Below are 25,424 nucleotides of genomic sequence, written 5' to 3'. Positions count from 1 at the left end.
TATATGAGACCAAACGGACACCATCTGCCAAAAAGCAAGACGAGAAGGCAGGAAGGGGCAGGAAAACTGGACAAATGGGCACAAGGAACTTGGGGTGGAAAGGAAAAGGGGAAGGGTGCTGACACAATGTGGTGATTGCAACCAATGCTACAAAACAATTTGTGTATTAATTTTTTAAATGAAAAACTAATTTGTGCTGTAAACTTTCACCTAAAGCACAACAATTTTTTCAAAAACCTATTTTTTTAACTACATGTAGAGATGAGTAGATTGAAATGTAGCAATGAAGGAAAACTTAAGCTCAAAAAAATATGTGCTTATACCTGAGTAAGAAATCAAAAGACACATTGCATTGGGGAAATCTGCTGCAAAAGACCTCTTTAAAGTTTAAAAAGCAAAGATGTCACTTTGAAGACTAAGGTGCGCCTGATCCAAGCCATGGTATTTTTAATTGCCTCATATGCATGCGAAAGTTGGACAATGAATAAGGAAGACCAAAGAAGAATGGATACCTTTGAACTATGGTGTTGGCAAAGAATATTGGATATCCCATGGACTGCCAGAAGAATGAACAAGTCTGTCTTGGAAGAAGCACAGCCAGAATGCTCCTTGGAAGCAAGGATGGTGACACTTCATCTCATGTACTTTGGACATGTTATCAGGAGGGACCAGTCCCTGGAGAAGGACATCATGCTTGGCAAAGTAAGGGTCAGTGAAAAAGAGAAAGACCCTAAATGAAATGAATTGACACAGTGACTGTGACAATGGTCTCAAACATAGCAAGGATTGTGCATATGGCACAGGACTGGGCAGTGTTCTACATAGGGTTGCTATGAGTCAAAACCAACTGGACCCACCTGAAAACAATTGTTGAGTAAATAATTATTAACATCATGAAAAGATATAGACTCTAATATTTGCACTGCTGATAGATGTACTTTTATTTTTTTTTAAGTTTGTTCATGAACCCCAGGACATAAGAAACATATCTCAAAGAGAAGCTAGAAAAATTTGCACAACTAAAGAACTGCTGAAGTAAAAATATTTTCTTTGGAATTATTCAGGCCCATAAGAAAGTTAGCCAAACTATTTATTTCTAGAAACAAGACTGAATATGCAATAAAAAATGCAAATTTCATTTTTATAATCCATTCAGAAATCGGAGGCTTGGTTTGAAGCATATTTGAATGTTTAATTAGGAAAGTGAATTTTCAAACATCAGCTTTTTGTTTTTTAATAACTATTTCTATTTCAATTGGCAAGTTAAAGCATTTTTCCCTTTTTTTCCTAGCAGCTAAATCTAGTTTCCAAAACTCTATTCCAGAGAATTATTTTAGGCATAAACTCCTGTAACTTTTAATGAAAAAGCCCCAGTTCAAAATTTTAGAAAGTTAGCACATAACTTTCAGATTAGGTTTCCGGATATAAGTCCCAACAGATATCTCTAAGCTTCTGAATTATCAATGAAAATGCCTTAACTGTAAGTTTAGAGATGATTGTCTTCATTTATGGAAACAATTTCATCTCTCAAACTTGACTGCAAAGTATTTTGCTAATTTATTGAAGGATAAAAATAATTCAGTATAAATTTTTCACCTGTAGGATATAGGAATTTTTTGGGTCCATTACTTTTCCATAATGTCAAAATAGAAATTATAGTACAAACTAAATTTCTTAAGTGAATAAAAAGAGAAGTGCATCCATATATGGCTTTTCATAAACTCTTCACTTAGTCCTTTTAATTATGGTTAAGCTATCATCCTCAAAGTAAAGTCTTAAACACTGAATTAAACAAAAGCCCTGGTGGTGCACTGGTGAAGAGCTTGGCTGCTAACCAGAAAGTTGGCAGTTTGAATCCACCAGCTGCTCCTTGGAAATGCCATGGGGCAGTTCTACTCTGTTCTGTAGAAGACAAGAGTTGACTCCATGGCAACGAGTTTATTTACTTAGAGTTCTCATATGCATGAAATAATTTTTTAAAGAAGTCGTTTTATACTTTTTATCTTCCTTATTGCTTTCTTTAAACCCTAAATTCTGAAAGCTTTAAACAAGTTTTGGACGAATTTTAAATTATCAACCAATTTTAACTGTTGATGAGGATTGGTATTGGAACAAAATATTGTCTCTAATACTCATTAGCTTTGTTTCTATTATTCATTCATAGTATTGAAATTCTACTTCAAAGCTTCTTAATATGGAGTTTTATTTTGACTTTCTTCATTGCTAATATCTTACAGTTCTTATTTTTTTCCCTCTTATTTTTCAATAGAGATTGTGACAGTTAATGGTATGTATAAATCTTTTAACCTGTTGTCATCGAATTGATTCTGACTCATAGTGACCTTATATGACAGAGTAGAACTGGCCCATAGGGTTTCCAAGGAGAGGTTGCTGGATTCGAACTGCTGACCTTTTGGTTAGCAGCTGAGCTCTTAACCACTGTGCCACCAGGGCTCCAATGGTAAGTATAGGATGCCAATATCAGGCAATGCTGTAGAAAAAGAAGGAAGGAAGGAAGCAAGGATGTAAGGAAGGAAGCAAGGAAGGAAGGATCTAGTTATATCAAAATATTCTCTGTAGTTATATGCAAAATTGGTTCTATTTCTGATAGTTGAGAACCAAAAGCATGTTTTCTCTTTAATGTATTTTGACTCTAATTTTCACTTGATATTCAGGGTATCAATAGGTTTATGTTGTGAAGGCTTTTTAAACATTTAGAGTACTCATTTTTAGAATCTGAAACACCCAACATATACCTATCATGATGCAGGCCAGATGCTTTCAGATTTGTTACTTCACTCACTTTCTCAGAAACATATTAAGTTAATGCAACTCTATGATTAGAATTTTTATTAGCAGAACAAGCCACTATAAGCACTTGTTTAACCAGCATTTATTAAATATATTTAAAGCATTTATTAATTACTTCCCATGGGCCTGGAGCTATAGGGTAAATAGGATCCATAACTTCATGAATCTGATGCTCTAAAATGATAGATGTTTAGGGAAAAAAAAGGTAATTATCAGAGAAGCTAGATTACTTCTCTAATTCTTCTTAAATTGACCTCAGACTAGTTGAATTAATTAAGGCAAATCAGTCTCTCCTAGAGAATTGAAACTTCTATTTTACATGCTTCTTCCTTGTACGGAGTTTCCAAACCATTTATGTACCACAGTTCCTATACCCTGAGTTATGACTGTACCATGACAAAGTCTAGGATTCCTTTTGACTAGGTCTTCCCCATCATCTCCTTACCCCACCAGGTGAGTATCTTGGAATAAGACTCTGCTTCCTTACATAATGACCATTTAATGTTCCTTTCATAATAAGAAGTAACAAGATCTTACGATCAAATATAAGGCAAACACAATAATATTGACAGGAATAAGTTCCATCAGCTAGTTCAGAGCAAAGTTTGGGGACAAGGAATGGAAATACATTTTAAAACTGATCTGAGTAGAGACTCAGGGAGCAAGTCTATTTCTGGGCTTAGGAAGTCCCTGGAGATGTTTTTCCTAGAGATAGAAAAATAGTAGATAATGGTGGCAGAACTGCTAACTTGAGACAAAATCTTTCTTTCTGACTGTTCCTTTTGCTTATTTAATAAGCTTTTTGAACAATTATTTAGGTTTTATTAGAACATGATAAATTTTTGTCAAACTCATAACTATTATATTACCTTTTTTTCTTTTTTAAAGCAAGAGTTAGTTCTTGGATAATGGCCAGCGAAGGAAAATCTAGACACTTTAGCCTCACCTCTGCCACCCACATAAATGGAAAACATTTGGGTGTTTTCTTTTCCTCTCAGAGCTTCTAAAGCAGTTATTTCAGCTTTGACCTAAATCATAAGTAATTTTTGAAAGCAAAGTCATATTGTGCGGTACTGAATTTGGAAAAAGGAAAAAGCCAGTTGTTTCAGTAGCTATTGGTTTCTGGTTTATTCTTTTCTATGCAAAATTCTGAAATAGAGCCCTAAATGCCTAATACAAAGATATTAACAATTAACATTTATTCATTAAAAACATTCAGCCAATATTTACTGAGGTTATCTTTAGGCTAAGCACGGACAAAACCAGACTTTGCAGAGCCTGAAATTTATACCTCTATAAGAAAAAAGTTGTGAAAATATGAATGTTACATTAAATACCAAAGTGGATACTTTATTTAGAATAAGAAAAAAAAGATCATATAAAAATAAATTTTTTCAAAGTTGACAAATAGTCAAAATATTACAAAATCCAGAAAAATAACATAGTATTTTTATGAATTGCATAATATTTCTACATTTTTCCTTATATTTTGGCTGCATACACTCTGATCACCTCTTTATATAACAATTCTTTTCTTTTTGGAGTGGTGGCTAGAGATTCCCAACCCAACTGGAGTCTGGACAGCTGCCCCTCCTCATATTTGGTTGGGGTCAAGTCCTGAATATAAACACTGCCTTAGGATCTTCACCAGACCCTGAGAGGAAAAGCTCCCCCTTGCTCCCCTACCTTCTCAATGACCAGTAGTGAGCCCCCCTTTGCCCACAGCCTGGTCATCAGACCAGAGACTAGAGGCTCAAGCATGCCCCAACCACCTCCGAACAATCCTGCCTGCCCAGTGATCAGCAGTATACACTTCTGCCACCAGACTGGCAACTGGAGACATGAAACACCCCTCCCCAACCACACCACCCCAACCCCCAGCCCCCAGTGGTGTGAGTTCCCCTGCTACCCATCTGATGACTGGTGACTAGCGCACCTTCTCCTTGATCACATGGCAATTGACGGTGCACACAGACAGCCCCCAACCCAGCGACTAGCAAGAACGCTTCCTGTACCACTCTCGGAGACTGGCTGGACAGACACATCACCTCATCAGCAACACCAGTGACATCCTGACAGGTGCCATCTACACTGCAACAAGACAATTAGCAGGATATCTTAATGCCCTCATCCAACATCTGCCTGGCTATAACATCACACATTCCACACCCAAATAGTTCTTACAGGCTGTCTGCACTTGCACTGAAATCCCTGGATATCCCATCACCTACTGAGATGCCAATTCTTGCATGTGTAGTGGGCCTACCTTGTCCATTTGGGTAGAATTCCTTCACGGCGCATATGCAGATGTCCCACCCTGACCCCTAGAGAATGGACTAACTGCTAACACCAACTCGAAAGTACCCAATGGTCCCACAAGGGCTGTGGAAGGACCCTGACCACTCAACACGTGTCACCCAACATCAGGGAAAGAACTTGCTCTCCCATCCTCACTCAACCTGGTAAGGGAAGACATATGAGCCTAACCACAGAGGACTCACACATGTGTGTGACCCACCATGCACACTAATGAGAAGAAATCACGCCCAGCAAACAGACACCACCAAATTCACACATAGACCAGAACCACAAAACACAACAATTAAAATAATGAAAAGGGAGAAAGACATTCTAAAGAGAAGAAATAGGGCTCCTGATACATCAAAACAAAACAAAAAAACCCAGCACAAAACAAACCTACATATAATAAATAAATATATAAATTAATTAACTAACACCTTAATGCCTTGGAGACAGGAGAGAATAACAAATCGTATGAAGACACAGGATAAGATGGCTCAAACAAGTAAGCAAAGTAAAGGGACAGAAAACCTTCCTGAGGAAGAAATGGTAATACAACTACCTGATAAGGAATCCAAAAAACTTATGTATAGGATCCTCAAACAGAAAAAGGAAAACAGAAAAAAGCCTGAAAGAATACAGGAAAACAACACAAGAAGAAAATGACAAAACAAATAGACAAGTAGAAATAATACAAAACAACTAGAAATCCAGAAGATTAGCAATAAAATATCAGAAATAGATAACTCAATGGAAAGACATAGAAGTAGAATTGATCAATGGAAGAAGGAATCAGTGAAATTGAAGACAAATCCCTTGATTTAATCTATTTAAGGAACAATCAGAAAAAAATATAAGGAAGAAAAATTAAGAAAGCCTAAGAGTCATGTGCGACACTATCAAGATGCATTTACACATAATAGGAATTCCAGAAGAGGAGGAGAAAAAAAATACAGAAAGAATTTTAGAAGATTTATTGGCAGAAACTTCCCTAATGTAATGAAAAATGAGAAGGTTTACATCCAAGAAGCTCAATGAACTTCATACAGGGTAAACCCCAAAATAAAGTCACCAAGACATATCATAAACAAACTTTCCAAAACAAAAACAAAGAAAGAATTCTGAGAGTAGCTCATGAAAAACAAAATATCACTTACAAATGGGCACCAATAAGACTAAGTTTTGATTTCTTCACAGAAACCATGAAAACAAGAAGGCAATGAAATGACATATATAAAACCATGAAAGAAAAGAATTGCCGACCAAGAATCATATACAGGCAGTTCCCAGGTTACAAATGAGATCCGCGTCTAAGTCTGTTGTTAAGTCAAATTTGAAGGTAAGTAGGTAAATAGGGACAGGTACATACGGTTCTTTTTTAGCATCAGTTAGTCAAATGTTTGTCTTAGTATATAGTATTTATTTTACCTTTCTATGCATATAAAATGCTTAAGAAAGACTCCCAAACTGCACAATGAGTTCATGGCTTCATAAAGTAGCATGTACATTTGTTATTATGAACCACTGTATTTAACTCAAATTTTTAATGTAATAGGGCTTTATAGTAGTCAATTCTTAAGTACGAGTTGTACGTAAGTCAGCCATTCATAACCCAGGGACTGCCTGTATCCAGCAAAATTTTCTTTCAAATATGATAGTGAAACTAGGACATTCCCAGATAAACAGAAATTAAGGGAATTTGTAAAAAACCAGACCAATCTTACAAATAAATATTAAAGAGTCCTTCAGAAAGAGAACCAATGACGTCTGACAACAACCTGAGATTAAGATACATGAGAGCATCACCCAGATACAAATCCAAAGAAATAATTATCAAAAATAAAAGTTGTAAAACTTAAAACAGAGATATCAATCTGTAAAAGATCACAGCATCAGAACAAAAAGAGGGATTAAATGGTATAGTTATAGAACTTCTATACTGATAGAAAGTCAAGGCAATATCAGGATGTAACGGACTGTTTTAAACATAGGAAGATAAACGTAAATTTCAGAGTAACTACAAAAAAAAGTAATAAATCTACTCACAAAAATAAAGAAAAAGAAAATAAAAAAGATTTAGTAAACACAAAATCAACAACAACAAAGGAAATTAAGCAGAACAAAGAAACCATTATACTACAAAAAAAAAGCATAACAAAATCGCAGCAGTAAATTGATACCTATCAATAATCACAATGAATGTAAATGATTTAAATGCAACAGTTAAGAGACAGAGAGTGGTAGAATGGATAAAAAACCAAACCAAACAAAAAATAAACATGACGCATTACCCATCAATATGTTGACTACAAGAGACATACCTTGGACAAAAAGACATAAATAGGTTAAAAATCAAAGTAAACAACAACAACAACAAAAAATCAAACAGACAGTAACCAGAAGAAACCAGGAGTGGCAATACTAATCTCTGATAAAATAGACTTTAAGTCAAAATCCATTATAAGAGACAAATAAGGGCATTATATAATGATTAAAAGGTCACTCTACCTAGAGGACAAAACCACAGTAAATATTTACACACCAAGTGTTCCAAAGTACATAAAACAAACTCTAATAGAACTGAAAAGAGAAATAGACAGTTCTACAATAATAGTAGAAGACTTTAACACATCACTTTTGATGATAGACCGAACAACTAGAAAGAAACTCAACAAAGATACAGAAGATCTAAATAACACAATCAACCAACTCGACCTCATAGACCCACCACCCAACAGTGACAAAGTACACATTCTTTTCCAATGCACAGGGATCATTCTCCAGAATAGACTACATTTTAGGTCATGAGGCGAGCCTCAATAAATTAAAAAACATCAAAATAATACAAGGCAACTTCTCTGATCATAAATCTACAAAATTAGAAATCAATAACACAAAGAACAAGGAAAATAAATACATGGAAACTGAATAACATCTTACTTAAAGATTATTGGGTAATAGAAGAAATTAAAAATAAAATTAAAAAATTCTTAGAATCAAATAAGAATGAAAACACAGCATACCAAAACCTTTGGGACATAGCAAAAGTAATACTCAGAAGAGAATTTATAGCAATAAATGCACACATCAAAAAAGAAGAAAGCATCAAAATCAATAGCCTAACTCGACAATTTGAACAGATAGAAAAAGAGAAGCAAAAGAAGACTACAATTACTAGAAGAAAGGAAATAATAAAGATTGGCAGAAATAAATGAAATAGAAAACCGAAAAATAATAGAAAGAATCAACAAGACTAGCAGTTGGTTCTCTGAGGGGATCAATAAAATTGACAAACTACTGGCCAAATTGACAACGGAAAAAAAAATGAGAAGATGCAAATAACCAAAATAAGAAGTGAGATGGGTGACATTACAACAGAAACAACTGAAATAGAAAGAATCATAACAGAATACTTTGAAAAAGTGTACTGCAGCAAATTTGAAAACTTACAAGACATGGAGAAATTTCTAGAAACACACTGCCTACCTAAACTAACACAAAGAGAGGTAGAAAATTTGAACAGACCAATAACAAAAGAAGACATTTAAGATATCATAAAAAAACTCCCAACAACAACAACAAAAAAGCCTCAGCCCAGATGGCTTCACTGGAGAATTTTACCAAACATTTAGAGATGAGTTGACACCAATTCTACTCAAACTATTCCAGAACATAGAAAAAAAGAAATACTCTAATTAATTCTATGAAGCAGCATAACTCTAATACCAAAACCAGGCAAAGACACCACTGAAAAACAAAGTTACAGACCAATATCCCTCATGAACATAGGTGCAAAGATTCTCCACAAAATTCTAGCCAATACAATTCAACAGTATATTTAAAAAATAATACATCATGATCAAGTGGGATTCATACCAGGGGTGCAACGATGTTTCAGCATTAGAAAATCAATCAACATAATTCACCACATAAATAAAACAAAGGAAAAGAATCACATGATCATCTCACTTGATGCAGAAAAGGCATTTGATAATATCCAACAACATTTTCTCATAAAAACTCTCAGCAAAATATGAATAGAAGGGAACTTTCTCAACATAATTAAGGACATATATGTAAAACCAAGAGTCAACATTATTCTCAACAGAGAAAGACTGAGAGCATTTCCCTGGAGAAAGGAATGAGGCAAGGATGCCCTTAATCACCACTCTTATCTACTGGAAGTCGTAGCTTAAGCAATAAGGCAAGAAACGGAAATAAAGGATATGCATTTTGGAAAGGAAGAAGTAAAACTATCCTTATTTGCAAATTACATGATCTTATAAATAGAAAATCTCAGAGACTCCAAAAGAATGCAACTGGAACTAATACAGGGATTCGGCAAAGGGGCAGGGTACAAGATCAACACACGAAAATCAGTTGGGTTCCTCTATACTAACAAGGAGGACTCTGAAAAGGAAATCAAGAAAGCAATCCCATTTAGTATCACCCTCAAAAGGATAAAACACCTAGGAATATTCCTAACTAGGGATACAAAAGACTTATACAACACTATAAAACGCTACTGCAGGAAACTAAAAGATATACATAAATGGAAAAACATCCCATGCTCATAGATTGGAAGACTTAACACTGTGAAAATGTCAATACTACCAAAAGCAATCTATAGATATAACACAATTCTGATCCAAATCCCAACAACATTCTTTAATGAAATAGAAAAAACTAATCTCCAACTTTGTATGAGAAAGAAGGAGGCCCTGAATAGCTAAAGCAATATTGAAAAAGAAGAATAAAGTAGGAGGCCTCACACTACCAGATCTCAAAACTTGCTGTACAGCCACTGTCATCAAAACAGCCTGGTACTGGTTCGATGACAGACACATAGATGAATGGAATAGAATTGAGAACTCAAAAGTAAACCCATCCATCTACTGGCAGCTGATCTTTGACAACGGGTCAAACTCCATTCAGTGGGAAAGAAAACAGTCTCTAACAAATGGTGCAGGCAAAACTGAATATCCATATGGAGAAAAATGAATTTAGGATCCGTAACTCACACCATGCACAAAAGCAAACTCAAAATGGATCAAAGACCTAAGTGTTAAAGTTAAAGCTATAAGGTTCCTGAAAGACAACATAGGGCAAAACTAGGGGACCTAATTTTCAGCATAAACAGCTATTAAACAAAACTAAAAATGCACACACGACAGAAGATAAATTAGATAAGTGGGACCGCCTAAAAATTAAAATACTTTTGCTCGTCAAAAGTTTTTACCAACAGAGTGAAAAGAGAACCTATAGACTGGGAAGAAGTCTTTGGCAATGACATATGTGATATAAAGGTCTAATCTCTAAAACATACAGAAAATTTCAACAACTCAACAACAAAAGATGTTAAAGAAGACAAGAGAAGAACATATATAAAGAAGGCAGGAGTGTCCAAATGTGTAATATGTAGTCTAAGCGCTCTGACACGATTCAGACTTTACTGAGAAGATGGTTTCAGTGGAGTGATGGGGCAGAGACTATGGGGAGTGTGTAGAGAAGTAAGGAGGTGGTGAAAACGGGGTAGGGAAAGTAGACACATCAAGAAACGTGACTATAAAGCAGAGGAAGCAGTTAAGGGATAGTAATCGGGGGAAGAGAACTTGAGTACTTTGCATTTTTGTTGAATGAGTGTACGTTTTAAGGTAGGAGAAGGTTGAGCAGCATAAATGCTGATTGGAAATACCAGGTAAGCAGAGAGAGGTTAAAGACGGGAAGGAATTAGCCTTAGCTTCTGAGAAAGGAGAATAGGATGTGATTCACCCAGCAGGTGGAGGAATTGCTCAGATGCAAATCTCATAAATTTGATAAATTAAATTCTCAAATTCACTTTGAGAGGATAGCAAACATTTTCAGACTTTCCCCTCACTTTCCATAGACATGGCTAGAAAATATATATATATATATATATATATTTTAATGAGCTAGTTCCTCTATTATTTCCCACAGAAGCTCCTTTAAATGGCCCAAAAATTTAAATGAAATGTGAATAAATATGAAAAAAAATCAGATTTTTGGCAAGTCATCAGTTCTGATTGCATAGAGAGTAGATATTAAGAGAAGACACTCTAGGAGGTGGTAATTGGTTGAGCTACACTTCCTGGTTAGTTCTAGTTGTAAACTCCTTATTTAGGCAGAAAAGAAAACGAGCCGCAGGGAGTGGGAAAAAGTCAGAAGGCCATAATAAGACTACTCAGAAATCTTTGATGATTTACGCCAGTTCTGACCATCATTTTATTTCTGTGTCATAACATTGTATTGATTGTGCTAGAAAGTATCACCAGAAAAAGTTTTCAATTTCAGTCAGTTTTTTAATCAGTTATTCACCTCCCTACCCTTCAGCCTTGAGCAACCACTAATCTACTTTCTGTCTCTATAGATTTCTCTTTTCTGAAAATTTCATATAAATGGAATCACATAATATATATGTGACCTTTTGTGACTGGTTTCTTTGACTTAACATAATGTTTTCAAAGTTCATCCACATTATGGCATACATCAGTACTTCATTTACTTTTATGGCCAAATAATACTCAATTGTATGGATATATCACATTTTGTGTATCCATTTGTCAGTTAACAGACACTTGGGTTGTTTCCATCATAAATAACAATTTAAATGCAATAAAATCGCTTTCGGTTATGATTTGTGATACCTATGACTAATTCTGTGATCTCAGATAAGCAGTACAATAACAAATCTAATTTCCTCTCTGCTAAAATAAGAAGTGTCTACAAAGATCTCTAAGGTTTCCTGAGCATTGTGAGATGGTGTTTCCCAGTTAATAATTAAGTATTTATTCTTTGCATAGAAAAAGTGACAGACTTGTGAGACTCAGTGCGGAAATCCTCTTCTCCAAGTAAGAGTGTTGTTGAGGGGGGAAGCCATGTGGAGAATGGGGATTGGCTGTACCATATACTGACAAAGGGAGTTTGCTTCCCAGACTCTCCAGGCACACATTCAGAGTTTACAGCTGGGCTAAGGCCAGTAAGCCAAAAGGAGGAGGACCAACAGGTTACCAAATTATGGAGGCCAAAATTGGAGACAGAAATCAAAGATACGGAGAGTTGAGGGAGACAAGAGCCCAAAGTAATGGCAGGGAAAGTAAGGGGTGAATAGACTCTGGCCAATAGTATCTGAAAGAAAATTGTTGTCTATGCTTGTATTTTATGTGTTTACTGTGGCATTGGGTTTGGAGGAATTCCAGTGTTTAAAAAGTGGAACCTTTCAAAGTTCAGGTTCTAAAACACACCCCTGATTATAGACTGTTCAAGACTGTGACATTAAATAACCAAAAAGAAATACCATATATATCAGTTCAGAATCTATTTTAGAGGCAGTTAGCAGGAAAATCTACTCAAATTGACTTTAAAGGTGAAATTTTTGGCTTAAGCAATGGAAAGCTCAGGATTAAGACTAGTTTTAGACAAAGCTTATATTAGAGGCTTAAAAAAAGTCACTGTGAGTCTTTTTTAGCCCTTGTCACCTAATTTATTCTGGCGATTGGGCAGGAAATGAGTAGACCCCCAAAGCAAAACCAGTTTACTGTCAATGCATAAGAGGAGATAGAGGTTAAAGGGCAAAACCAACCAATATCCACTACATGATGACTCATGGTGCCTACTCCCCTCCCATCCCCGCTCAGGATGCCTTACTTGTCTCAGTTCTGTCCCAATGTACAGGCACAGAATTGGCTTCCTCCATACCTCATTGAAGTCCAGTGGTGTCCTCTGGGCCCTGGAGTGATTTGGGGTACAAAAGGAAAGTAATCCCACAGAATGGCCAAATAGTTAAGCATGCAGGGACCTGAATGAAGCACTGGTAGGATTTTCCTTCTTATACTCAGGATGTCAGGGCAATTCCTGGACTAGGTTGTAAGTCACACATAAGACACTGTTTATTCTTGTTTAGTGGACAGCCATCCCATGTGAATTATTTTCCAGCCTGTAGAGTTGGAGTCAGCTCTCCGTACCATTCTCATGATGCTCACCTCTGCCGTTCTTCTGGTTCTTGGGCTTGGAATCTTTGGAACTAAGGCATCATTTATGGCAATATTCTCAGGGATGGGAGCATCATTTCTGAACCTCAAGATTTAGCATTAATCTCTACCTTTCTCCTAGTCTCTTTCCCAGATGCTATCCTTCTTCTAAGAGGAATTTCAAACCACTACCACCGCCACCCTACCAAAGCACAAGTAATGAAAGACAAAACTGATCCTGAAACGCTTTCCAGGGCAAAGCTTTTTCAAAGGCAAGCTACAGTATTTTCTTCAGGTTAAAAAGTTCAAAAATACAATAATCTCCAGCAGCCATGCTATTGCGTATACCCAAGTGAGAAGAATAAAACAAGTACATTTCAGACTAATGATTCCTGGGGCTAAAATGAGGTATGCCCATATTTCCCGAGCAGTTTCAAGTCACTAGAGAAATGTCAGACAGTCAACCTTGGTGATTAAGACAACTGGCTTGGATGTTAGAACTGATTTGATGATCCTACCTCATAGAATTGTTTTCTTTTTAAAATGAAATATTTATAAAGCACTGGCCCTGTCCTTGGGACACAGTAAATTATTAACTAATGTTAGGTATGATGTTGGTGATGAAATATTGCCAGAATAGGCTGAGTTCCTTAGATAACCCATAAAAGCCTATTTAATCCATGGAACAACTGATGATGCTGTTTCAAAGGTACAAAGAAGAATTTCAGCCATCTCTGCGTATCCATTCTCAGAAACCCTGGTGGGACAGTGGTTAAGAGCTACAACTGCTAACCAAAACGTCAGCAGTTCGAATCCACCAGAGGCTCCATGGAAACCATATGGGGCAGTCCTACTCTGTCCTATAGGGTTGCTATGAATTGGAATTGACTCGATGGCAATGGGTTTGGTTTTGTTTTTTTCTGCTTATCCATTCCTGGTCATTTTTAGAAATAAATGTTTGTACTGGAAACTTTTTGCTTTAAGGTGTAAATAGCTGATCCCATACTTTACAAGCTATCATGCGAGCACTAATGTCTAAAATGCAGGGAAAAGAAGAGAGGAAGTCATTTTATTTACTAATTGGAATAGTTTTATTGCTGCCGTCCGCGCCCTTCCTGCTCCAGTTGTTCTTTATTGAGCTGGCATTTGCCCCGCCCTGACACCTTCTTTGGCTGGAGGAAGGTTAGCTGAAAATGAAGTGGAGATAAGAGAAGGGAGAAGCACTGTATCCAAAAAGTCTATATTTGATTTTGAGACTTGGGCAAGGAGAATGTGAAATTGCACATATGAACTCTAGTGTCTCACTCTTCCCTGCCCTGAAAATAATCATTTTCTTTTTCTGAGAATAGAGAGAAAAGGGGAAAGTGAAATAATACTTTAAGTTCTCACTATGTATCAGGAACCAACTAGAATATTGACATTTGTTGCTTCATTTAGTCCTCAGAGAAGTTAAATACTAACATTTTATATCACTATGCAATTTTATAAGTTTATATAATGCTTCTGAAACATTTCTCACAAGCCTATTACGTAAGCTTTGCTCATATCCTTATGATAGTGATAAAGAAACCAAGAATCAAGCTGTTAACTAGGCTTTGCGGTTGTTAGGGCAAAAATATAATTCATATTAATTCTGAAGTGTGAAAGTTTTCATTTTACAATGCTCCCTGCGGTCAATTCTCCTAGCTTCGCCTTGGGGAGAAGGTAGAAGTTACCTGTGGTTTGGCCCTATTCGTAAGGGGCTGACGGGCAATCTTGACAACAACTTCTATCTTTACATCCACTTTCCTCATCCTCACTCTCATCTGGAAACTATCTAGGCTACAGCCTGGTGCCTGAAGAAACATGCTTGGGAGCAATACTTGCTCTCTCTTTCTGTCAGGCCAGATCCTGAATCTATGCAGGTTACCTGTAATACAACCAACTACCATTACTGAGTATTTACATTGTGACTAGCACGAGGCTGGGTGTGGCTTCTTGACATGCATCCATGCCACATCTGGGTGGATGTGCAGATATAGTACGTTATCAGACAGAATAATCATATCTCAGTTTATCAGGAACACACTTAGAGTCCAGAGAATGGCTTAGAATTTCTATATTGTTCTAGTAGGGTTTCCTTTCAAGCTATTCAGTGTTCAGATGGGTATCTGAACGTCATTGTATTTCTTCCTTACTTTTCATTTCTATTCCTCTTAGAGGGGAGGAAAAAAAGAACCTCTTCTTACTATCTACCATCTGTCACTGTGCTTGTGGGCATGTGTGTGCCTTTTGTATCTGAGATAGGGAAAATTACCCCTCCTCCCTTCATTATGGCGGGAAAATTTTGTCTTCCAAATGGAGGACCTTTTTGTTGCTAATACTGATCACTTCTCATAGCATTGTCTAGGGTTGAGGATAGCAGTGAGGGCTGCACACCACAGGGCTCTTGTTCTGCTGTACTTAGATCATCACGTTTACTTTTTTCACAAACTCTGTAAGGTAGGTATCTTAATAATAATATTTTTTAAATGAGGACACTGTTCTAAGATAACAATTAGTCAGAGGTAGGTAGTACAACTAAAAATTGAATTTGTAATTGAATCTAGTTATGTTGAGTAAACTTTCTAATGTTGGTACACTTGGGTGAACTTAGAAGTGAACTCAGAGCAGTCTGAATCCAAAAACTAGGCGTATGTCCATTATACTATGCCTCTCTTTCTACATATTTTAAAATGTGTTACCATGTGGTTTCTTTACTTACCACTGCACTCATTGGAAATCCAAGTTGTTTTTTACAGTTTCTCTTCTCTATAATGTTTAGTAATGACTCACACTAACCTAGCAATTATGTGAAAAACACAAGCATCAGAAACCCAAAATTAATGGAAGTAAACTTTTTTCAGATAAATTCATATTTGTCTACAAGTTTTCTTTTAGGTCAAACTACTTTCTTACATGTGTATTTACCTGGGGCTGCAATCCCGTTTATCTCATCATTCTTCCAATATTCTCCATACATTGACACGTGTCCAAATCTTTCTGAAAGGTAGTCACATCTATTGACTCCAGAGAAAGAGGAGAAACTGCTTTGGTGTCACTGAAGCCGTGAATCGGTTTCTGGTACGCGGCATATATTCAAAGGTTCATGGGAACTTAAAAGGAATCATTATTTAAATAATCATGCAAAATCAATCATTATTCTTTTTAAAAAAATCTGTTCACACTTTCAGGATTGAAGGAAAGACTCTGCTGTCTTTACTCATGTTGCAAGATGATGTAGCTTGTTTGAAAACTCACGACGATAATAGCGTTTGTCAAGTGAAAGTTTCGTCACACACGAGGTGGAATTTCCCATGTCATTTATGTCAGTCATGTAAATGTTGTTTCTGGCTTTCAGAAGATATGGAGGACTTGACCATTTCCAATTGGAAAAGAAAGCCAAGTACATGGACATCAGGAAAGGGGATTATAAAAAACACAGTGTTCCCTTCAGCTGGCTTGTCTTTCTGCTTACTCATCACAGCCATTATATTTACAGAACAATTAAAGCAAGGAAAATGATCATCAGGAAACCTCCTACACACTCTTAAAACTGCTCATTGAATCCAGAAGATGTGATTATCACATCATTACTTCATAGGCAGAGCAATCTGATGTTTACATATGTCTTCAAAAAAAATGAATTAATTACTGAGTAAATAAAGAATTGATTATTATTACCTAGTAGATAAATATATCACTAGTAAGTTAAATAACACTTTTTGCATGTCTACATCAGAGCAATATGTGCACATGACTTACTCGCATTTCTTAAGTCCATATTTCTCCACTTTAGTATGCAGAATCACCTAGAAGGTTCCATACAGCACAGATTGCTGGACCCCGCCTCTAGAGATTCTGATTCAGTAAGTCTGGATTTGGGCCCAAGCATTTGCATTCTGCTTTTCTAAAAGTTCCCACAAGCTGCTGGTGCTTCTGGTCTGGGGTTCACACTTGGATAACCACTGTCTTAAACTATCAATAACTGTTAGGAAATGAGTCATCATTTATAAAGAAGTATTGAGTATTTTCTTAGAGAAATGTTACTACTTCAACACTTTCAAAATGCTGATTTATTTTCTATAAGGAGTACTTATCCAGGCAGAGTATGGAAAACTTTCTGGATCTTCTCAAAGTTATACCAGAAATTCTTAAATCTACAGAGGATATTTAACCCAAAGAAGAGAAGATTAAGGGGAAACAAGGTCTTCCAACATGTGTAGGGCTATTATGTAGAAGAAGAAATAGACTGTGTTATTCCATAAGCAGAACTAAGACAAATGAAAAGAAATTAAAAAGAGTTAGATTTTGGTATACATTATGGTCTCTGGGTGACTAACTTCATAAAATAAGGAGATTTGTACTGATGGAAATATCCAATCAGCACCTGAATGACCACCTTGCCAAAAAATTGTAGAGGGAGACTCCTAAAATACGAGTCTATCCTTTTTTCCAAATCTACCAGTCTATCCTTTTTTATAATGGGTACAGAACTTTTAAAAATATGGAAACCAGTAACCACTCATGTTGAATACAGTTGCATATCGGGTGAATGTAACGGGAGTTAGGCTTGACAACCCACCCTCATCTCTTGTGTATTAGAAAGAAAAAGTATACTCCCAACAGACTTGCTGAGGTAAGGAGTTTCAGTTACACGGGAGTGGACCATTGGATACAGACATCAATGCCGATGTAGATATTGAAGTGGTGGGGGCCTCATAGCTTAAACAGTCTTGCACTTGGGCACCCTCATGACCCTACTTGAACTTTAGTTCCAGCTGGCACATTCTCACGCAGTGGAGCTACTATCGGTTTCACTTACTGCCCTGCCAGTTCCATTCCACTGCTTGGCATCTATGGTTCTTTGCTTTGGATAACTGGTGCCCTGTTTTATTGATGCCCTGAGCACATGCTCACCTTGCTTTTGGGTAATCTGTCCCTGCTTGTGTGTTACAATAACAGCTCCCAGTGGATCACTCCTGTACACAAGGAATACCTCTCACATTTATCTGAGCTTGTTTATGTGACTTGCTTTGACCAACGGACATTAGCAAGTGTGATGATAACAGATATGTAAAAAACCTTTCTGAATTGAGACTTACTTGGGCTATCTTGCTGCTGGGAACACTGCTGCCACATAGAAGCCTGGGCTAGTCCACTAGGTAACAAGACCATGTGAAGCAGACGTGAGCCTTCCCAGATAAGGCCCGAAGCTCACACACCAGCTAACCACAGGCAAGTGAGCGATCACAGGCAAGAGCAACCAGTGAACCACCAAGATGGGGCTAGCCCAAATCATAAACAAATAAAATGGTCATTCTTTTAAGTCACCAAGTTTTGTGGTTTATTCTGTAGCAATAGATTACTGATAAAGTAGCAATTCAGTACAAGCTCCTCTAAGTACAAATATTATTAGGTGAGTTGTCAAGAATCTGACACAATTATTTCCATAAAACTTATGGTTCAAAAATATTTACATGTACAACTGTGCTATGTTTTCAGACGAGATTGGGAGCATTCAGGGTGGTATGGCTGTAGACTGTGCTATGTTTTCAAAAATGCATTTCTATAATCTGGCTGGTTTTCCATGACTTTAGGATATGGTCATCTATAAATAAAAATTCAATCTCATCTTTTGGTAGCTCTCGAGGTTCTCTCCAAGAGTTATCTTCAACATATTGTGAACTTCATTATTATTTCTTTTTGATCTTGTTTAATTTGAGATATTTCAGGAAACTGAAGCTAAATGTGAACCTAGTAGGTACAAATGAGTTATAACAGGTCTCAAACTGTTTACTTAATTCACTTGAGCTATACATTCTTGATATGTGCACTCTTTTGCATGTGTATTTTACTTCTTAAAAAAAAAAATGCTTGTATAGAAAGTAGCCTGAACAACAAGAGAATTTAACACAGTATTTACAAAATTAGTGGTTGATCACCTTTTAAGAGAGGTGTGTTAAGGTTTAGCCTGAGGGTGTTTTCCCCCTAGTTGGTGAAGAGGAGACAACCAAATTGTTGGTTCTTGACTTTTATGGACAGTAAAGAATACGTGACTATTCTATCGCCATCAATTTTCCTCACAGCAGGAGCTATCACAAGAAGCAAAGAAAATTATGTAAGTGGTACTAAATATTAACCACCCCCCACCCCACATTGCCATGCTGTCTTTGGCGCATACATCTTAGGATCGTGATTACTGCCCTGAATCCTAAAATATCAGTGGAGCTGCGGGAGATGGTGTGTTGAGAAGTTTACAGGGCAGCATGGTTTTAATTTAATGTCTTAGAAAGAAGAAAGAAAGAAAGAAAATTACATACTACATAACAGTGATGGAAAGATTTAGTGCAGTATGGGGTTTATTTTGGGAACCTAGCTCCTGATAACTCTTACTTGGAATACTCTTCCAGGCCTTTCTATGTATAGTAACACTGGCAGAAGAGAGCTGGATAGCTTATTTTCTTTTTAAAGTCAAGGGAGGTCAATGTCTATCCACGTTCAAACTCTGTCATGGTATGAATGTCCTATTGATATCTGAGTCTTTTCACAGAATGTAGTCACAATAGGCATGCCATTTGATAACTTAATAAATGTAAGAATGAATGAATAAATGAAATGTACCTTAATCAAATTCCCATTTTTTCTTTGATTTGCTTTCTCTGTAATTTTCTCTGTCTCATGACAATATTTAGTATGTGTATAGCTAAGGAGAGCACTAACTTAAAAACGGACCGTATCCTCTTGGGCCAAACTTTCTGTAAAATAATGATAACTGGAATTTTCGTAGTATGAACTTCAAACAGATTGTAATGATCTTCTGCACATAGGGCACAAACTTTTAAGATGTGTGTTATTATTATTATGTTAGTATAGATGAGGAAACAAGTTCAGAGAGATAAATGACTTGTCCAGATTCCCACAGCTAATAAGTGGAAGAAATGAAACTTAAATTCAGGCTTTCTGGTCCAAAGTCACACAGCTGTTTTTCCTTTACACTATTTTTCTGGGGTGGATAATGCCACAGTGCATCCCCCTACCTCTTTTTAGGAATGAACCACTCATTCCCCCAGCTTCTGGGGTGTTGGTGGCTGACAGCTCTCAGCTGAGCCCTTCTATGGGTCTTGCCCTTAGCTGAAGAGCATAGCCCAGCCCAAGATCTAAACCTTTGGGAAAGTGTCAGTCCATATCCAATGACTGGTTGATGTAAGGGTATAAAGGACCGTCCCAGCTCCAGAGTTCCTCAAGTATGATCAGCTGATGTCTTTGTTGTAACTGCATCACAGTTCATCTTCTCTGGTTACCCAATCCAGGTTTCTATCCCAAGAGCTCCTGCCAATGAACTTAGCCAAAAAAAAAACAAACAAACAAACAAACAAAAAAAACCTAAACTCATTGCTGTCAAGTCAATTCTGACTCATAGCCACCCTATAGAATAGAGCAGAACTTCCCCATAGGATTTCCAAGCAGCAGCTGGTAGATTTGGACTGCCGATCTTTTGGTTAGCAGCCGTAGCTCTTAACCACTGCGCCACCAGGGTTTCCAAACAGTTCTAAGGAAGAGTAAAACACATCAAAAAAGAAAATAGTATTACAAAGAAAGATCATTTGTTGATTTCCTCAAGAAGCAGATTCTAAGACTAAAATTTGGAACCCTGATGGCGCAGTGGTTAAGAGCTCAGCTGCTAACAAAAAGATCGGCAGTTCGAATTCACCAGGTGCTCTTTGGAAACCCTACAGGGCAGTTTCACTCTGTTGTCTACAGTCTCAATGAGTTGGAATCAACTCGACAGCAGTGGGTTTGGTTTTATTTTGTTTAGAACTGTTTTAATTCATTTAGTCAACAAACATTGAGTGCCTACGTATTAGTCAGAGATGAACTGTGAGTAAGAGAAAGCACAGTATTTTCAGCAGAAATGTATTTAATACAAGGAATTGGGTCCTTCAATCCATTGGAATGGCTTAAGTTCTGTGACTGACTGCCATTTCTACCACAATAAAGAAGATGGGGAATCAGAAAGACTTTTTCTAACTGATGAGTGCAGTATCTCAGCACCTTAGATGCAATTCAGGGATAGGGCAACTGCTGCTAGAACTACAGGCTCCAGAACCTCATCGTATCTGCTAGACCTACACCAGCAAAGTGGATGCCTCACATACCTCTGCTTCTTTTCCATTTAACATCATTATAAACTCAAATAGATGCATGCATATGATTCAGGAACATAAATCACATCTCGAAACTTACCTGGAAGATATTCTGGAAAAGATATTTTTAGCTTTCCAGCTTTTGTACACAGGAAGACACCCAGTAGAAAGTTGGAACAGATGAAGTGTGAGCTGGTATACCATATCTATCACATTCTACAAACTAGACAGAAATCTTTGCCTTCAGCAGACTTATACTTTATACAAAATGTTAGACAAAAATAAAAAATAAAAAAAAGAAATAGATATGACAGATAACTTGATAACACTCTTGTTTTTAAATATTCATCATCTATAGTGAAAAGTCTTTACAAAGAACAGTAGAAGCTTAAGCTGTGCCATTTTTCATGGTCTTCTGCTTTTTATTACCACTACTATCCCAGCCAGCATTTCTTTAAGTCACTTATAAATATAGTGAGTTGGTTTGGTAAACTGAGTCAATACAATCCATAAATCCATTTAGCAGGGCACACAAGACTTTAAAACATCCTGAAAATCTAAAAGCAAGCAAAAACACAAGATTACCACCGTCAGCCCCTTCTTATTGTGAATCTCATATGCCTGATATGTAACTATCCAACAAACACATTAAGCAAAGGCACCTGAGAGGGAAGTGCAAGAATTACAATTACAGCTAGGTGAGAAGACTAACCACATCCAGTCAGGATCCTACCTAAGAAAACAACACTAGTGTGAGAAGTTCTTAATTAGTGTCCTATTCCATGACTTAGGACAAGGTCTCCAATGTTGGTTGGCCAAGACAATCCAATGTAATTTGGGAATAAAAATATTATACTTATTTTTTTACCTAAAATTATAATGAGTTTGAATGAGTTAGAATTTTACATATATTTTATGTGCAGTCTTGAAAACCTTGTGGGCCAGCTCTACTGAGTCCGATATATATGGTCGCTATGAGTCGGAACCAACTGGACTGCGATGGGTTTGATTTTTTGGTTTTGTTGTTAGTTGCTGCTGAGTAGGCTCCAACTCATGAAGACCTTATGTACAATGGAACGAAACACTGCCCGGTCCTGTGCCTCCTCCATGATCTTTGATATGTTGGGGTCGATTGTTGAGGCTGTTTTGTCAATCTATCTTATTGAGGGTTTCCCTCATTTTTGCTGACTTCCACTTTACCAAACATGATCTCTTTCTCTAGCAATTGGGCTTTCCTGATGACGTGTCCAAAGCAAGCAAGCTGAAGTCTCACCATCCTTGCTTCTAAGGAGCATTCTGGTTTTATTTTTTAAGACTGGTTCATTCTTCTGACAGTCCATCGTATATTCAATATTCTTTTACCATTTCTAAAATATCTTGGACATCCTCTTATCAAGAAAGTACAACCCCGTTTTCCAGGAGTTAGAAAATCACTGCATTTCTCTCTCTATGTACCTCTATATCACGCTGATAAAATCCAGGCAAGTGACCGAATGCCAATTAAGTACTTGCGTGACTTTGAGCAAGTCACGGATCTCTTTTAGTCTCTGTACCCTCACCTATACAGTTCATTCAGGATGTGATTTATCTGCAATTCTCTCAGTTACTACTGAAATATCTGATTATATTTATTGACTTGCTTTTGATACACTCAGGCAATATTCGGCTTAGAGCAGGTCCTACTGTGCATTGTGTTTATGCCTCTACAATATGAAATGCTAAACTGAAGGAAAAGAGAAACTTCTTATGCTGTAATTCCAACACACAAAATAAATGAACGAATGAATGTGATTTTCTTTAGGAACAAATAGAACTTTTTTGATCCAAGATAACAAAGTTATTATGGGGCCCATGACTTGAGTCCTTGGGTGCTCGGGGCAGCGTAGGTATTGATAACGCATCACAGGACCAGGTTGTCTCTCATCCTAAATTTGTTAGGGGAGTGTGGTGGACCAGGGACTAAAACAGAATGGCTATGGCTCCATGTGCATAGGTGTGGAATTGTCTAGGGAGGAGCCACAGAGGCATTGATTAGCCAGGAAATTATTAATAATGATCAGAATGACCATAATAGAAAAATTTAGATCAGGACAGTCATTGTCGTTGTTGTTAACTGGCAGCAAGTTGGCCAGTACTCATGAAGACCCCATGCACAATGAAACAAAACACAGTCTGGTCCTGTACCATCCCTATGATTGGTTGCAGATCAGAAAGTTGTGATCCATTGGGTTGTCACTGGCTGATTTTTGGAAGTAGATCACCAAGCCTTTCTTCCTAGTTTGTCTTAGACTGGAAGCTCCACTGAAACCTGTTCAGCATCATAGCAACACAGAAGCCTTCATTAACAGAAGGATTGTGGCTGTGCATGGGCCAGGAATCAAACCAGTCTCCTGCATAATTTTACCAAAGAACCACCAATGCCTCCTAGACAAGGGTCACAGAATGTAAAGCTAAAGATTGTCTACGACTGCATCTAAGGAGTGGATTTAGAAAACTCATAATTTTTAATTGTCATTGGGCATAGAGTGCTTGACATTAAAATGCCAGGTTTTCAATACAGAGGGAGAGTTCTAGAATGAGGAACAGTACGACCTTTGATAACAGGGCAGGGTGTTAAAGTGGAAAGTAGAATTGGAGGCTTTATAATTTGCTGTTTACTTCTGTGTTTGGATTTTGCTGCAACCAGCTGGCATGAAGGGGTCCCTTTGGTGTTTTGACCCAAGAAGTAAATAAAACATGTAGGCTTCTCTACAGATAAACTGACTATTTTGAATTTGGTTCCTGGCAGGAGAAATGTGTATTTGGATTTATTTTCGTTGTAGCAGTGATATGTTGGCTGAGTTGATCTCCTTTATGACTTGGACATTGATTTGTGAAGTAGTTGCCTGGATTGAAGAAAGGCAATATATACCTATGGAAAATAATTTGTATCTTGTCTGAATATAACTGGAATCTATGCACAGTGGCTATTCAATAAGGAAATATCTGTTGGAAAATAGTAGAAACTGTTGAGGTTTGATTGAAAGATTAAACAGTTTCTTCCTCTTAGCTTCAACTCAATCTATTCAGACAGGATTTGCTACTTGAATTTAGAGTCATTTTCATACAATCATGAAAAAGAGAAAAATGCTTATTTCTTTTGTCCTTGACGTGATCTCTGCTTTTTGTTTTTCTATTGACATGAAATACATAACAAATAAATCTATATGTATATAAAATCTTAACCATTCAGCTCATTTACCTTCATATATTAATCCTACCCTTGTAACCACAACCCAGATCAGGATATAGAACATTACCGATAATCCAGAAACTTCCCTTGTGCCCTTCTACTCATTACCCCTCCTCCAACCTCAAAGAAACCAACTATTATGACATTCAACACACAGACTGATTTTGCTTGTTGGGAAATTTATATAAATCACATAGCATGTATTTTTTATCCAGCTTCGTCAGCTCAGTAGTATGTTGGTGAGATTTATTCATCTTTTTGCTGGTGGAAATAAATTACTTATTTTCATTACTACGCAATATTCTATTACGTTAGTATTTTAAAATTTTATCCATTCAACTGTTGATGGATATTTGAGGTGTTTCCAGTTGTTCATGATAACAAATAATGATTCTGTCAACTCTTTGTACATATCTTTCAGTGCACATATGTACATGTTTAAATATCCAGAAGTGTAATTGCTAGGCAATAAGATATTTGGATTTGTATGTAGGAGATACTGTCAAACAGCTTTCCAAAAATCTTGTACCCATTTATGCTCTTACTGGCAGTCCCCGAACCGCCCTAAGCATTTCTGATGGGTATATAGTGGTGTCACATTATGATTTTCTTTTTTATTTTTTATTGTATTTCAGGTGGAGGCTTACAGAACAAATACTTTTCTCATGAAACAGAAGTACACATGTTGTTTTATAACATTGGTTAACAACCCCCCGACATGTCAACCCTCTAACTTCTCAACCTCTTTTTTTGTTTGGTGAAAATACACATAGCCAAAGATACACCATTTCAAAAATGTCTACATGCACAGTTCAGTGACATTGACTATGCTCTTCCAATTGTGCTGTTATTCTCACTTAAGATGAAGGCTTACAGAACAAAATAGTTTCTCATTTAACAATTACTACACATGTTGCCCTAAGACAA

Source organism: Trichechus manatus, unplaced genomic scaffold, assembly GCF_000243295.1.
Source record: "Trichechus manatus latirostris isolate Lorelei unplaced genomic scaffold, TriManLat1.0 scaffold00018, whole genome shotgun sequence".
NCBI classification, from domain to species: domain Eukaryota; kingdom Metazoa; phylum Chordata; class Mammalia; order Sirenia; family Trichechidae; genus Trichechus; species Trichechus manatus.
The sequence above is the reverse complement of the archived record's forward strand: the minus strand, read 5'-3'. Positions refer to the sequence as shown.